The sequence below is a fragment of the Phocoena sinus genome, chromosome 11 (genome assembly GCF_008692025.1).
Source record: "Phocoena sinus isolate mPhoSin1 chromosome 11, mPhoSin1.pri, whole genome shotgun sequence".
Lineage (NCBI taxonomy): Eukaryota > Metazoa > Chordata > Mammalia > Artiodactyla > Phocoenidae > Phocoena > Phocoena sinus.
In genome coordinates, this window is record NC_045773.1 from 35,418,953 (window position 1) to 35,433,929 (window position 14,977).

The 14,977-nt window shown below is 47.8% G+C and overlaps 1 protein-coding gene across 2 annotated transcripts in view; it reads right to left on the reverse strand.

The window, feature by feature from the left end:
- The window catches only part of CACNA1D (calcium voltage-gated channel subunit alpha1 D), a 324,032-nt gene that overhangs the window by 182,606 nt on the left and 126,449 nt on the right, over positions 1 to 14,977 (reverse strand). The window lies entirely within an intron of this gene.

Genomic DNA, 14,977 nt, shown 5'->3' on the forward strand with positions numbered 1-14,977 from the left:
TAAAATTTTAAAAGTAAAATAGAAAATAAATATTACTAATGGAGAAAGAACATATTAGAAATAAATTATATACTAGTAAAAAGATAAAAATAAATTTTTGAAAAAGTGCTGGAGACAAGAGACGGATGTTGGGTGCAAGAAAACAGCAAAGCAGCACTTTTAAACCACCAGGAGGAAAGTGCAGGAGACACAGCGGAGACATGGCCATGGACACATTTGGAAGCATGTGGCACTGCCAAACGTAGGAGGGGTAGACCGTAGGGTCCATCTCGCCAGCCTCTGCACCAGTGCTCAGATCCGGCCACCCTCACTGCCCTTGGGGCTCCCTCCAGCCACTCTTTCAATGCTGGGACATGGAGACCCAGACATGAATGAAATGTGGTCTTTGCCTCTTCACGCTCTGTACCCAGAGTCCACTGTACTGAGTTCTGTCCACTGCCCATGATTTGGAGACAAATTAAGCCCTCTTTCCTCAGGGCTGAGAACAATGGAAGAAACCCACGGGCCACTCCTTTGCACACTGACACACACCCTTTTCTCCCCTTCCCTCTCTATCCCTTTATAAAAATAGTGCTTTATAAAAAATCAGTTGATCAGCCTTCTTACACCCCTATTCTATCAATGCAATTGTCACTGTCACCAGAATGCTGCGAGTTTCTTAGAGTTTCTCATTGTACCGATGGACTGTACATTTCTGAGATGCCCCTACACAATCCCACTGGCACTAGCTGGACAAGTCCAGTCTTGGGTCTATCAGCTGAGGACCTCACAGAGGTTCCATTTCTGATGACTGATCCCATGAAAGCCACAGCTCAAGGATTAATAACTAATACCAACTAAAAGCCTGTTGGGAGACAGCAGAGCGCCTCGCCAGAGCCCTTCCCGGGTGAAGCACCATATAATGGGAGGCAAACATCGGGGGAACACACCTTGCAGATGGGTGATTACAGCGGGGCTCCAGCTGGCAGGAAGAGGGAGAGCAAAGCCCTGCCAAAAACGTGCCTGGGTGGGAAAAGCTCAGCATGGCAGAAGGGGAAGGGGCCAGGAAAGAAGGAGAGCGAACCTGACTGGCCAGAGGGCTTGGGTTCACTTTCCTTTGTTGTTTTCATTATCGTGCAAGACCTAACTAGCCAGCGTGCTGACTCCTTTCTTCTAGTTTTTGCCTTTCCTGTACTTATTATAACACAGATCAGTTCAAAAACTGGGTTCATTGCAGATGAAAATGAGAACAACATTGCTCTGACTTCATTCCAGAAAAACAGAAAAAGGAATGAGTGTTGATCTAATCTGTCCTCAGCTCACTCCGTGATTATCTGCGGTGGCTTGTAACTTCCGGTCCCCGCTCAACGGCTGGCCTGGTATCGCTAACTTGAACAGCATCTCGGGCATTTTTGTCTCAGGCCCTGAGAGTTCCAATAGACGGCCATTTCAGCTCTTGCACACGACATTCACCAGGACACTGGAGGCGGGTCACTGGTGACAGAGGGGAAAGAATGACCCAGTTCATCTTTTTATGTAAATCTTTGTTGAAAAGCTAGAACTTTGTTTTGGTCCCTGAGTATCTTTCAAATTACTTCGTGAACTCTGAGTCTCCCCCCATCACTATTTCCCAATCTCCTTCTACTCGTTGGTTTTTTGTTCTCCAAACAGACAGTGAAAACAACTGTGAAACTACTCCAAGCCCTTAGTACTGAGGGAAACACACCTTCGGGAGTTCACATTCAAGGCGGGAGAGAGAATCATGTGATGAGAAAACTAACCCAGAGGTATCCAGGTGACACAAATGAATCAGAAAGGATGGAAGAATTCTTCTGAATTTGATAAATCAGCTCTATTGCAGACGCTTCTGTGGCAGATTTTACTGGAATTTTGAAGAAGATAAGCAAAATAGCGCCATGTAACAAAGGGCAATAAATCACAATTATTTTCCATTCGTATTGCTGCAAATTGCATCCTCTACTTGAGCAAATTTATGCTAACGTTTATTATAAACATTTTCAAATACACAGAAAAGCTGGAAGCATTTTATAGTGAATCCCCCTACATCCGCTACCTAAATTCTGCAAGTAGGGTTTTGCTGTACATGCTTTCTCACATATCTAAGCCACCACTCTACACACCCATAATGCATCTTATTTTTAGGTACACTTTAAAATAAGGTACAGACCTCTGCAGAAAAGTTGCGCTGAGCCTCTTCCCACTTCCCACCCCACATTCCCTAGAGGTGACCACTGTTGACTCTTACCACCATAAATTAGTTCTCGGACAGGCAAACCTCATTTAAATGGATTCATAGTGTGATGACGCTTTTATGAAAGGTTTCTTTCGTTCAGCATAATGATGCTACAGGGACCAGTAATTCATGCCTTTTTCCTGCTGGGTAGTATTCCACTGTATGAATATACCACAGTTTATCCATTCTCCTACTGATGGACACCTACATAGTACCCAGAATTTTTTTTCCATTATGAATAAAGATGCTATGATCATTCGTATATAAATCGTTTTGTGGACATGTTTTCATTTCTCTTGGGTAAACATCCAGGAATAAAACTGCTGTGTCATAGGCCTTTAAAAAAACTGCCTGAGGTTCTTCCAAAGCACTTGTACCACCATCCAATCCCACTAACAATGTGTGAGACTTCCGAGTTGTTCCACGGCCTCATCGACATGTGGCGTTATCACCTTTTTCATTTGCACACTCTGTGGGGTATGGAATGGCAAATCGTTACGGTACGTCTGCATTTGTCTGATGACACTAATGCTGAACATCTCTTCATGGGCCTTTTGGCCATTTGTATCTTCTATTAAAAATATCTGTTAAACCGTTTGCCAATTTTTAAAAGGCAAATGTTTGTCTTTTTATTACTGGGTTGTATGGGTGCTTTACACGTCCTGAATACAAGTGCTTCATCCGTCATGTTTTGCAAATGTTTTCTCCCGATGTGGGGGCTTGCTTATTCACTTTCCTTACAGCACGTCCTGATGGGCACACGTTTGTCATTTCAATGAAGTCACCGTATCAGTGCTTTCTTCTAGTTATTGCTTTCTGTGCCCTGTCTTAGAAACCTTTGCTTATGTGAAGAAAATCAAGGACTTGGCATAAGTGGATTTAACTGATTTGTTCCTCTCCCTCCTCTCCCAAGGCAACTGCTGAGCACCACACACCTGGCTCTCCTCCCCACCCCCACCCCCCGCCGTCCTCACCCCAGCCCGCAACAGTCAGCTTGTGGAGGAGCCGGAAAAGCGGGCTCTGGACACGCTCTCCGGAGCTCCCTCCGGCTTAGTTCCAGGGCAGAAATTTTGAAAAAACAGAAAGACACTTAGTCAAGACCCAGGGCCGCCTAGATTCAGCCTCCAATGGGGGGAGAAGCTGAGGGAGCAGTACCCCCGGTCCCACGCGTGTCGCTTTCCATGAACTCCCAACAGTGGTTCATTCTGTTTTTCTCCTTTACTTGCATTCACAGGTCTCTATCCCAGTGCTGAAGGTGCGTTTGTTTTCATCTGTAATAAAACGGTATCCGCTAAGCTTTTAACTATTGGTGTGGGGAAGGGTGCCGTGCAGAAGAGGAAGTGCCCTTTCAGCCTGGCGTCAGAGGCTCTGTGCGCAACTGTATATTCCCGTCCTCATTTAAGAGGTGCCCTTCCCGCTCCTTACGCCATGCTCTGGGGCCTACGGCAGGGCAGGGAGAGGACACCTGACTCGGTGCCTGAAGATGACGGCTTGATCCCCAGCTCCCTGCACAATGAGGATGGAATAGTAGTAAGGGCCCCTCAGACACCTCTGACACCGCAGACCAAGGCAGCAGCGGTGAAGGTCCCTGGAAGACGCACACCCATCTAAGAATGCTGGTCACCCTCTCCGGCACCTCACGGACCCAGGCACCTTACCAATGCTTCACAAAGGTTTGCCAGAATTAATTAATTCAAGGAAATAACCTGAAACTATGATCTTCACAGAGAAAGGAGAGGGGAGAGAATGGAGAAATTTCCGTGACGAATGCCAATTCTGAATATTAATTTTCTGAGGGCCCAAAGAGATAAGGTATGAGCAAGTTCAAAAGCAAATCCCACCTCTTTCTGCGAAGACCGGGTCCACGAGCAGCCCCGTGCGAGGTGCGGTGGCCATGGGGTCAGGAAGGGGGTGGAAATTAGAGCCACACGGCCCGGTGCCCGATGTTGGTGTGGTTTCTGCATCCCGACCGGACCTGCTGTCACGCTGACACTTCATAGGCATGGTTTCCACGTGGAAGGAGGTGGAGTTGGCCAGAGAAACAGGCTCGAACCAACACAGGAGACATGGTGCTGGTAGGAGCTCCCTCGAGGCCCACCAGCAGTCACTTGCAAAGGGCTACGAATACAGTAGCTCACAAACCCTGTCACGTCAGGGTTGTTAACCCCACTTCACCAGCGATACTGTGAAGGCCCAAGAAGTTGCGTGATTTTCCCAGGTCACGTGGCTAGAGAATGGCAGAACCAGAACTGGAATCCCTGTCTGTTCGAGAGCAACGCCGGCGTTTGCACCGCTAGAGCGTACTGCCGTGCAGACGAAAAGTGCCAGACGGAGGCAAGGACAGTCCGGGTGCTACAGGCTTATGAACTGGAAGGAAAGAATTCACCCCAACCAAGGGGAGGAGACGCCTTGAGACGGACGACATTGGAGCAGGGGAGGGGAAACTGGAAAAGCGTGGTGTGCACAGGGCAGAGCCAGGCACAACGAACGCCTATGTGGACAAACAGGGCTCTGGGTACACTTGGAGACGAGCCAACAGTTGAGGTGGCCAAAGCACGGATTTTGGGGCCTGCCAACTGGGAGCGAGCAGGAAGCGACGTAGGAAAAGCCGGTGGGGCCAGAACCCCTCGAGGGCCTTGAACGCCATGCTCAGAGGTTTCATCCTGTGGCCGACCAGACCCTGGAGGCTTCCGACCACCAGAGGGACAGTGAAGTAGGGCCCACTGTCAGAACGCTCTTGGCTCTGACGAGGCAGTAGCAACAGCAGCAAATCTGGCTGTCAGGAAAGTCCCTCAGTGTCAGGACAAACCAAGCTGTCCACGAGCTGAGCACTCCTGCGAAGCCCAGCCAGCCCGGCCATCTGAGGACAGCCACACGCCGCCCGCAGCTCCGCCGGCACCTGGCGCCCTCCCTGCCAGTCAGCCCCGTCGGACCTTGGTGCTCTGGCCTCCCCACCCAGTTCTCCAAAAGCACAACTGAGGTAAGGCGCATGCTGGGTGGAGGGCGGCTGCCGGGAGACCTCAGAGAACTGCATCCCTGAAGGCCCAGCCCCTCCTGCACTGGGGGTCCCCGTGACTCTGGGGCCACGGGAGCTGTCAGGGTAACCCAGGTCAGGGGGACAGCCAGCGCTGCAGCTCAGGGATCCTAGGCATTCCTTCCCAGAGGAGGACTGAGTACCTGTGATGAGGCTGGACCTGTCCTGGTGCTGGGGGCGCTCTCCTCACGGAGCTTCTGTTCTGTGCTCAGGTCAGGCGCTCTCCCCTCTGCACGCAGGTACCTCCACTCACCTCTCCTAACATACTGGGTACTCACGGCCAATAGCCTTCCGCCCCACTGCGCCCCCGACTACCAGCCACCAGTCCGGCACAGCGCCCAGGGCCTGGGCTGGGAGGCAGCACTGAAGGATCCAGTGAGGTAACCATCCACAGTCCGTGCTAGGTGGCCATGGCTGACTACGCAACCCGACGAAGTCGCCTACTCCCCTCACTTCCTTTCCCTCAACTACAAAAGTATACCTCCACCACCTAGCATTCAGAAGCTCTGCCTCCGAACCAGCCATTCTGCCGAGTCCTTCACAGCCATTGTGTCATTCAACTGTCATAACCCTACACCCTATGCAATTGCAAGTATCACTCTCAGTGATTTACAAAGGAGGAAAGTGAGGCTTAGAAAGCAAAGTAACTTAACCAGGGTCACAGAGAGTAGCAAGGATGCGACTCCAACATGTGCTTTGAGCCCGAACACTGAACTATTCCTCCCTGCAGCCCCACCCGCAATGGTGTCAGAGGGCCTCTGGGAGAATCCGGGGAGACACGAGGCACACAGTAAACGGTGCACACACGAGCGCCACACAGAGCTGTGGGGAGGCGGCTGTTTCTCCTGCAGACGGAGAGTATTGAAGGTCGCACTCGCTATGCATGGCTGGTCCTGACAGCGTCAAGTGCGTGCTGGGCCTTGAGGGATGTGCAGGATTTGGAGAAGCAGAAAAGAGGACGGGGGCGTTCTAGGCAGCTGCGTTGGGGGAGGTAGGCGTCGCATAAAAGAAAGGCCCAGAGGCTGGAAGAGATGTTCAAGGCACAGCAGGTCAAACTGTCCAACTATATTCAGTAACACCAGCTCCAAAACTCCCCATGACACCGAGTCCTACCCCCTTTGCCCTCAACCCAGCAGGTAGACACAAAATCAGCGTCCAGTGCCTGCCTCCAGGGAGACCTGCCCAGTACATCCTCCTCCTTCGACCCCCAAATTCAGATCCCAAGCACATTAAAAAAAAAAAAAAAAGGAAAGGCAAATCTGGCATGATTCCAAGTTTCAGGCCTCCTGCCTCATTTCCTATAGGCTCTGGCATAGTGCTTATTTGCATGGCTGATTGGATAACCAATTATAGAGCAGAATATTTTTAGGTCTTCATCTCAAAAAAAAAAAATTAAAAAAAAACAACCCAACCACCAGGGAGAGAATAGTGTATTTCCTCACAGGCCTGCTGCAACTGTCAAGCACAGCACAGGCCAGGGGCAGGCAGGCGGAAGGAACTGGAATGGCTATCTCCTCATTAAGGCTGGTTAACTCCAAAGCATCTGTATCTGTTTGGAAAAGAGAGAATGTGCGTGTGTGCACCTCTGTGTCGGGGGATGAGGAGAGGCAAGCAGGAGGCACAGCCTGGAAATGTCAGATTCCTCCACCTTCCTGTTCCGGCCATCTCTCCACAATGAGGCCCTTTCCCATCCCTGCCAACAGGTCCCAATCCACACCCACAAAAAGGGGCACCGGTCTTAGAGCCCTGGGGCAGAGACACAGTGATATGATGCTGGAGAGCCAGTACCCTTCCTTCAGCTCCAGAGAGAATGGAAGTCAAGCCCTGGACACTGATGACGATGATGATGATGGGGATGTATCACAGCCCAACCCGCCCACTACGTGACAACCCCTGGCATCAACAGCTCACTTTTACCCACACGGTCCCAAGTGATCTCACGACAACCCTGCAAGGTCACTCAAGTAAGAACACACTAGAAGTGGAAGGTTTTCAAAGGATGATCAAATCCAAAACTCCCACTCTTTGGATCGAAAGTTGAAGATCCAGAGAGAGGAAAGGATTTCCCTAAGGTTGCACATCAAGTCATGATAGAAGGCAGATGAGATAGGAAACCTGAGAATCAACAAGCCAGCTATAACGAGAATATAGAAACTGCAGGAAACCTGGTATCAGTATAACGTCAAGAACTGTCAGTGCCCTGTCCCTGGAAGTGGCTGGCCAGCTGAAGGTGGAAAGGCTTCTAAAGGCTCCATTATGGCACCAGGTGGAACAGAATACCCTGAAAGGATAGAATTCTGTTTTCCAGGAGGCAGCCTATGCTTTGAATGGGAAACCAACACACGGTGTGGTCTCTTTCGTAGCCAGAACACACGATCCAGAATTTAAGGTGTAGAAGAGAGCGAGGCCCCTCTCACTGTTACACCTAACAATCAACTCACAGGATATCTGATTCCCATCTCAGCAACTTTGATCTGCTGGTTTGGAGACCTCCATCCCCAAAGAAGGAACAATTCCACCAGGGTGCATGAATTTGAACACGAGAATACCACCTGGACATTTGGGTCCCTTTATGCCACTGAACCAATGGGCAGGGAGAAGGGGGTTAATCTACGGACTATAGTGACTGATTCTGACTGGCGAGGGGGAACTGGGTTGCTTTTACACAACGGAGGCCAGGAGGCAGTCCAGAAACCAGGTGATTCTCTGGGGCACCTCTTAGTCCTTCCATGCCCTACCATAAAGGTTAATAGAAAACTCCAGCAAACCAAACCAGGCAGGAAACGGAAGACTCGGACCCTTCAGGAAGCAAGGTGTGGGTCATTCCACCAGGTAAAGAATCCCGACCAGCTGACACTGCGGCTGAGCGCAGGGCAAATACAGAATGGGTAGCAGAAAAAGGAAGCCGTTGATGGCAACTGTGGTCATGTGATCAGTTACAGAAATTAGGACTGTAGCAGACTGGCATATATTCCACTTGCCTGTTACAGGTTTATTTTTTATTTCTACATGTTAATTATTTTCTTCTCTCTCCTTCCCATTTTGATTTTATGTACAAGTTGTTGGAAGTTAACTTAGTTAACAATTCAGTCTTTAGGTAACAGAGTATTCAATGGGATTGTGACTGAATGTGAGTAGTAATTAACAAAGCCAGACAGGAATACAATGGCTCCTGGGACTGTGTGTCTCCTCATTGGGGTTAAGGGTGAGAACGTCACGTGTAACAAAGTCAGCTGTATCTCCTTAGATAGAAAGTCCTCAGTCCTCATCTTGTTATATAGGAGTTCAAGTGTGTCCACATTCAAAGTCAGCGACAGCACTGGATTGAGTCCTTGTCACTCTTTTAATCTAACCTCTTCTACCGCACCACTATAACTGGTTCCTCTGCCCTCCTTTTCTGATTGTAAGGGTCCATGTGATCACACCGGCCCATTAACCCTGGGTAATCTCCCTGTCTGAAAGTCTGTTGATTAGCAACCTTAATTCCATCTACAAGGTCCCTTTTGTAATATAACATATTCACAGGTGTATCACCCAGAGTGGGGGCAGAGATCATGGGGGCCAAAATTCTGCCCACCCACACCATATGATCCATCGATTCCAATCTGCTCTTTTTCCCAAGAGTAACAAAAGCATATGTCCACACAAAGACCTGTATAAAACCGCAGCTTTATGCAGCTATGAAGCAGCTTTATTTGTAATAGCCAAAATGACGTTTCCAATGTTTGGACCCAAACGTCCAACAGGAGTTAAGTGGATAAATTGTGCTGTATCCATACAACAGAAAGTCATCCAGCAACAAAAAGGACAAACTTTGTATAACCCACATAAGAGTACATTCTGAATCATTTCATCTCTATGAAACTCAAGGAAAGACAAATCTAACCTATAATAGTTTAAAAAAAAAGCAGATCAGTGTTTGCCTTGGGTCAAGAATTGGGGTGGAACTGAAGTGTGGTTGATTTGCAATGTTGTGTTGGTTTCTGCTGTGCGGCAGGGTGATTCAGTTATACACATATATACATTCTTTTTCATATTCTTTTCCATTATGGTTTATCACAGGATATTGAATACAATTCCCTGTGCTATACAGTAGGACCTTATTGTTTATCCATTCTATATATGATAGTTTGCATCTGCCAATCCCAGTCTCCCAAACCATCCCTCCCCCACTCTCCATACCCCTTGGCAACCACAAGTATATTCTCTGTCTGTCTGTTTCATAAATAGGTAGAACAAGTCCTCTTGATCTAAACCCTGCAATGCCTTTTAGAAAAGGATCCGTTATCATCATGTGTGTTAGTAAATGTAGAAAGTAACTATACAAGCCTAAAAGCAACTGTGTACCTGGGATGTCTTCTACTAATGGACTGCTACACTGCCTTTTCACTATTATTACTGATATGGCTCTTTAAGAAGAGAAAACGGAGAAATTTGGAATTTTTTTTAACTTCTCAAAATCCTTCTTAGACTCTGGCCAAGTCACTCCTAATCCTTCTTTGCCTCTGTTGTCCCCTTAGCTCACAGAACCACTGAAAATGTCTCTACTTGAGAGACACTCTGCAATCGCCATGGATGTGTTAGTGTAGCTGGTAGTGGATGTTGGCATAAAACCGACCTAGAATTTGAATCCTGACGGCCTCTAGCAGCTGTGTGCCTAGAGCAAGTCAATCTCTCTGTCTTGGTTTCCTCTTCTGTAAAATAACATCTAATCATAGCTAACACATCTGTAGTGCTTACCTGCATCATTTTTCACTTAATACTTACAACAACCCCTAGAGGAAGAAACTACAGATGAAGCAACTGAGGCACAGAGAGGTTGAGTGACTTCCCCAAGGTCACACAGCTGGTAAACTGCAGAGCCAAGATTCTAACACAGATTGGAGTCCAGGCCCTAGCCACCACACCTACAGCCTCTCCAACTGACAGCAGTAAATGAGAACACACCTACTAAGGGCTGTTTCGAGGATTAAAAGAGTAAATGTATGAAAAGCCAAAAAAAAAGAATTGGGGTGGAGACTGACCAGACAGGGCACAAGGGAACCTGATGGTGTGATGGGACTGCTCTGTATCTTCACTGGGGTGGTGATTACAGAGGTGTATACATTTATCTAAACTCATCAGTCTGTACAGTGTAAAGTATACATTTTACTGTATATAAATTATACCTCAATAAAGCGAGTAATTTCCTTCCTCAAGCACTTGTGGGAACCAGATCCACACCATCCATAACCTCTGGGATGGTACAGAAGGTCTACATTCCTTGGCCTGTCACTGTGCCCCACGCCCAGATCCTAGGCATCTGCCATTCCCATGTCTCCCCTCCTGTCTTTTTCTTCCATGGTCAGGGATGTTAAAGCAGCCAGCTCCCATCAAGGTGTACTGGTAATAATGTAGTTAAATGTAGCTCACCGTAACTGAAGGTAATCTATGCTATCACAATTGCTGTAACCAGAGGTCTTGGGAGCCACAGATTCTGCTCACGTTAACTGTAACTGACACCTCTTCCCTCCTTCAGGGGAATCCAGCCCCGGTATTGGGGTTTCTTCGCTTTGGGTTCAACTAACCCCAACTGGATCTCTCAATGTCTCTTTTTCTTTCAGTGAAAAATGACTAAGACGGTTGAAAGATAAAAAGGAAGAGACAGTTGGGAAAGCTCAAGTCAGCCAGGTCGATGTGGTAGCGAAGCTGACTTCAGCACTTTGGGCCTGTCATTATGTCCAAAAGGACCTGCGTACTGACTCGGTTGATGGCTTTCTCTGATTCCTGTGTAGCGTTGCTGGCATCTCCTGGCTTTTTACTCCTGGGTCCATTTAGAAAACTGGCTGAGAGTAGACACAAAGAGGCCCAGGGGCCCATCTCCCCAGAGCCATGCTCAGAGAGCGATGGAAGCAGCTCTGGGGACAGGGCAGACACTACGAGACACAACACCTTCTTCCCAAGTGGCTCGGTCCGCAGGGCCCAGGCCTCTACGGGAAGCACCACAAAGCTCTGCAGGCTCCAGGCCACAAGCTATCTTTGCCTTGGTTTGACTGTATTTGACACTTTATTATCCTTGGAAGAGAAGAACAGTCCTGCTTCATAAGGATGCTATGAACATTAAATGAGATCATATTTATAAATGTTCTTTGAAAATCAGAAACAGTGTATTACGCTTCTGCTCTAAATTTTGGATTGCTGTCTTCTAAAGCATAATCCCTGCCATCCTAACTGCTTCTCTGATTTTTGCTACCTGTCTGGCTCCTGAAGGCATCGGAATTCACAATCCTCGTAGACAACTATATAAAATGTAAAACGCTCTGCACAGAAGTTATTACTCTTGATTCGTGTGATCCGTGGCTGCCTGTCCTCCAGCATGCTGATCAATTACACCACTTCAATTATGTTGAGATCTCTTCTCTTTCTGAATAACTCCTATAGGAGCTAAAAGCCTACCATTCATTTGGACTAAAGTACATTAAGGGGCCAGAAAAACGAGAGACCATCTGTCTCCCCAAGAACTTCCAAAGCACCAGACACATGGGGAAGCCCACCATGGTGGTCTCAAGTGCGTGGAAACAGTTGATGTCTGGAAGGATCTCCCTACCTGGGGTGGTGGTTCTTATCTTGACAACTGCTGTGTGGGGTATCACATGTATTTCTAACAGGACAGCAGCAAAATCTGTGCCTGATCTATTGTTTTGGGGTTTTTTTAGTCAGTTGGGTGGATTCGAGGTTACCTGTAATGGTCTCACCCTTGCTCACATGTAGTAACAGAGTAAAAGAGAAAGAAATGGAGGCACAGCAGAGCTCTGGGAACTGGGCATAACCAGCCACCCAACTGCAACAGCCACAGGGAGAAACCATCACGGTCAGGCCATTACAGCTGCATCACAGGGGTCAGCACAGTGCCCTGCCCTGCAATGCACCTTAGGAGGGAGATACTCCTGCATCTTAGACCATGAAATGAGGGCGATGGTACATGTTTCTAGATCCTTAGATCTGGGGCTCAACCCTCCCTAGCAAGTACTCCCACCTCCATCCGGGGCAGAGACTGTTCTTTCCTCTAACACTAAGAGGGATGCCATGTCCACATCACAGTGTGAATGGCACCTTACAGCCAACAAAACCACCACTGATAACCACTATTTCCTCCAACTCTATGGCAGCTCAGCAAAGTAAGGATGCTTATCCCCATTCATAGCCAGGGGCAGCAAAAGCAAACCAGCTGCTAGATGCTGGTCCAAGGGCTATCACTGACCCAACCTGGCATCTCACTTAGTTTTTATGATCTCCTCATTAAGAAGCTTTTAAAGAACTTTTTAGCTACAGGAAGAAGAGGAGAGTGGGGAGATGAGGAAGACCCTTCAAAAAGCCCCCCATTTCTAACCCTCCTTCTCAAGGATATGCCAGCCCCCTGTTTTAATTAAACACACAGCCTCCAGCTCGTTCTTTGGTCCCAGACTAATGAGTCTGGAATGACTAGGCGAACTCCCCATCTTCTGGCCAGTCACCCAAATGCCTGCTCACTGCATCTTCTGCACCGTGCCCTCTGCCTGCAGCTTCCCCTTCTGCAAAATCCCACCCCCACAGAGCCATTTCGTCTACACATTCAGACGTGGAGAACCAGTGTGCCTTCCGCAAACCAAGATGCAAAAGCTGCCCACTCCCACATCTTCGCAGTTACACTCACTTCCCACTCCTCACCCAGGTAACAGTCTCCATCACCACTTTACCCCCACGGCAAGAGAACCAGTGGACACTGACCTCGATAAGAAACAGAGCCAGACTTCAGGTGTCTTTAGATGTCTAGAATTTCTTTCAGACAAGCCTGCCTGTGTAGCCTCTCCCTTATTACCTACTGAACATTTATTTAAATGTAGATGCCTGCTATCAGACCCTCTACCAAACTGTCTTGCACCCCATTAAATACAACCAAATATAACCAATATAATTCTGTTAGACCATGCCAGTCGGAGGTTCCCAAACATCAGTCTACAGACCAGCTGCACCAGAATTACCTGGAGAGCTTTTTGTAAAATTATAATAACAACAAAAACAATGACGACAACTTCTTGGGTCCACCCTTCCCCTTGCCCTCCAAAATTCTGATTCTACTGGTCTGGAAAGGAACCAAGCGCTGTGGATTTTGAAGTTCCCCAGAGATTTTAATCCACAGCTAAGCCCAGGCATCACTGCTCCAGGGAGCTCCGTCGTGTCTGCGAGCTCCCCATCATCTCCAACTGGCCAATCTGACTGCTGCTGAATGAACTGCGATTATCAGCTATAGCTTAAGCTAGAATGTTCCACTGCTTCATTTTTTTGCCATGAAGAGTATTTGAATGATATTTTCCAACTTACGAAGCATTCTCGTTCGATTTAGAGAATCAAGTGATCTAACAATATGGTATCATCCATCATATACTATGTCCCAGGAATTATTGTGAGTGCTTATAAAGTATCATAATGTAGAAATCACTGAATCCTCACAGCAACCCCATCGGGTAGGTTTATTATCATCTCTGGTTCTACAGATCAGGAACTGGAGGCACAAGAGAGGTTGAGGAACCTGCACAAGGTCTTACAGTTCATGTCAGAGCTGGGGTTCAAGCCCCAGCAGTCTCTGCACCACTCTGCTCTATTGCCTTTCAGAGAAAGCATAAGCATGATTCCCACTTTAAAGCGTTTAGGTGCTAGTTCAACGAAATACCTGGAACAATTGCTCAAGGGGAGTGTATCTGTTCCACGTGTCAACTGAGGCCTCTCGGAAAACCCCAGATGCAAAAGCACAATCGAGAGCAGGGTTTCGTTATGTGAACGGCTCCACTTCCCCTCCAGCCCTCCCGGACTTCACAGCTCCAGGATCCTACCCCTGCCACATGCATAGCACACGACCCAACATGCTGTAACTCACTGTCCAAGAGGGACAACCTGGTCGGCTAGCGAGAAAGAGCTTATCAAAGCTTCACCGGCTACATAATGTAGATGAGATGAGAGCTCAGATGAGAGCTCTAGAAATGGACTTGTAGACGCCAAGTCAAGAAGCAGAAAGCAGGTTCTGTCTTACATGCCAGCTCTGATCAACTGGCAGAGGATGTGAGGCTTAGCAAAAAAGAAAAAGAAAAAAAAGGGAAAGAAAGGAGGAAAGGGAAGGGAACCATAACCAGTTAGTGGTGGACAGGAAGGGAGCTTCCCAAAGTCCTAAAACCACTTAATGACAGGTAAGACCCAGAACTCAGTCTTGGCCAAGGTCCAGCCATCGTCCACCTAAGCAGGAACTCTAAGCTGGTATTAACTTTTATTAACTGCTACTACAAAGATAAAAGTCATCCGCTCTGACCCCGGAACACCTTACCATCTAGTGAACGAGACTACACGCATTAACATACACCCAGCTCTCATTCCAGAAAGGGTCTGTGACAGCAAAGACAATACAGGACAATTCAAGTGAGTAAAACCTCTGTGATGGAGCAGCAGTAAGGGACTATAGCATGCACGACTTGATGTAAGGGCTGTGAAGCTGCAGCAGGATGTCAGGGTTAGAAGCACAGGCCTTCAGTCTCAGATGACATGGGCTAAAACCCCAGCACCTCGCTAGCTAGCTGTGAGACATGGGAAAAGCTTACCTCCATAAGCCAGTCCCCCTCATATCTAAAATGGGGGTGAAATACCTGTAACAGGGGGTCACTGTAAGAATTACAAATATGAAAAGTGCCTCCCATAATGCTTAG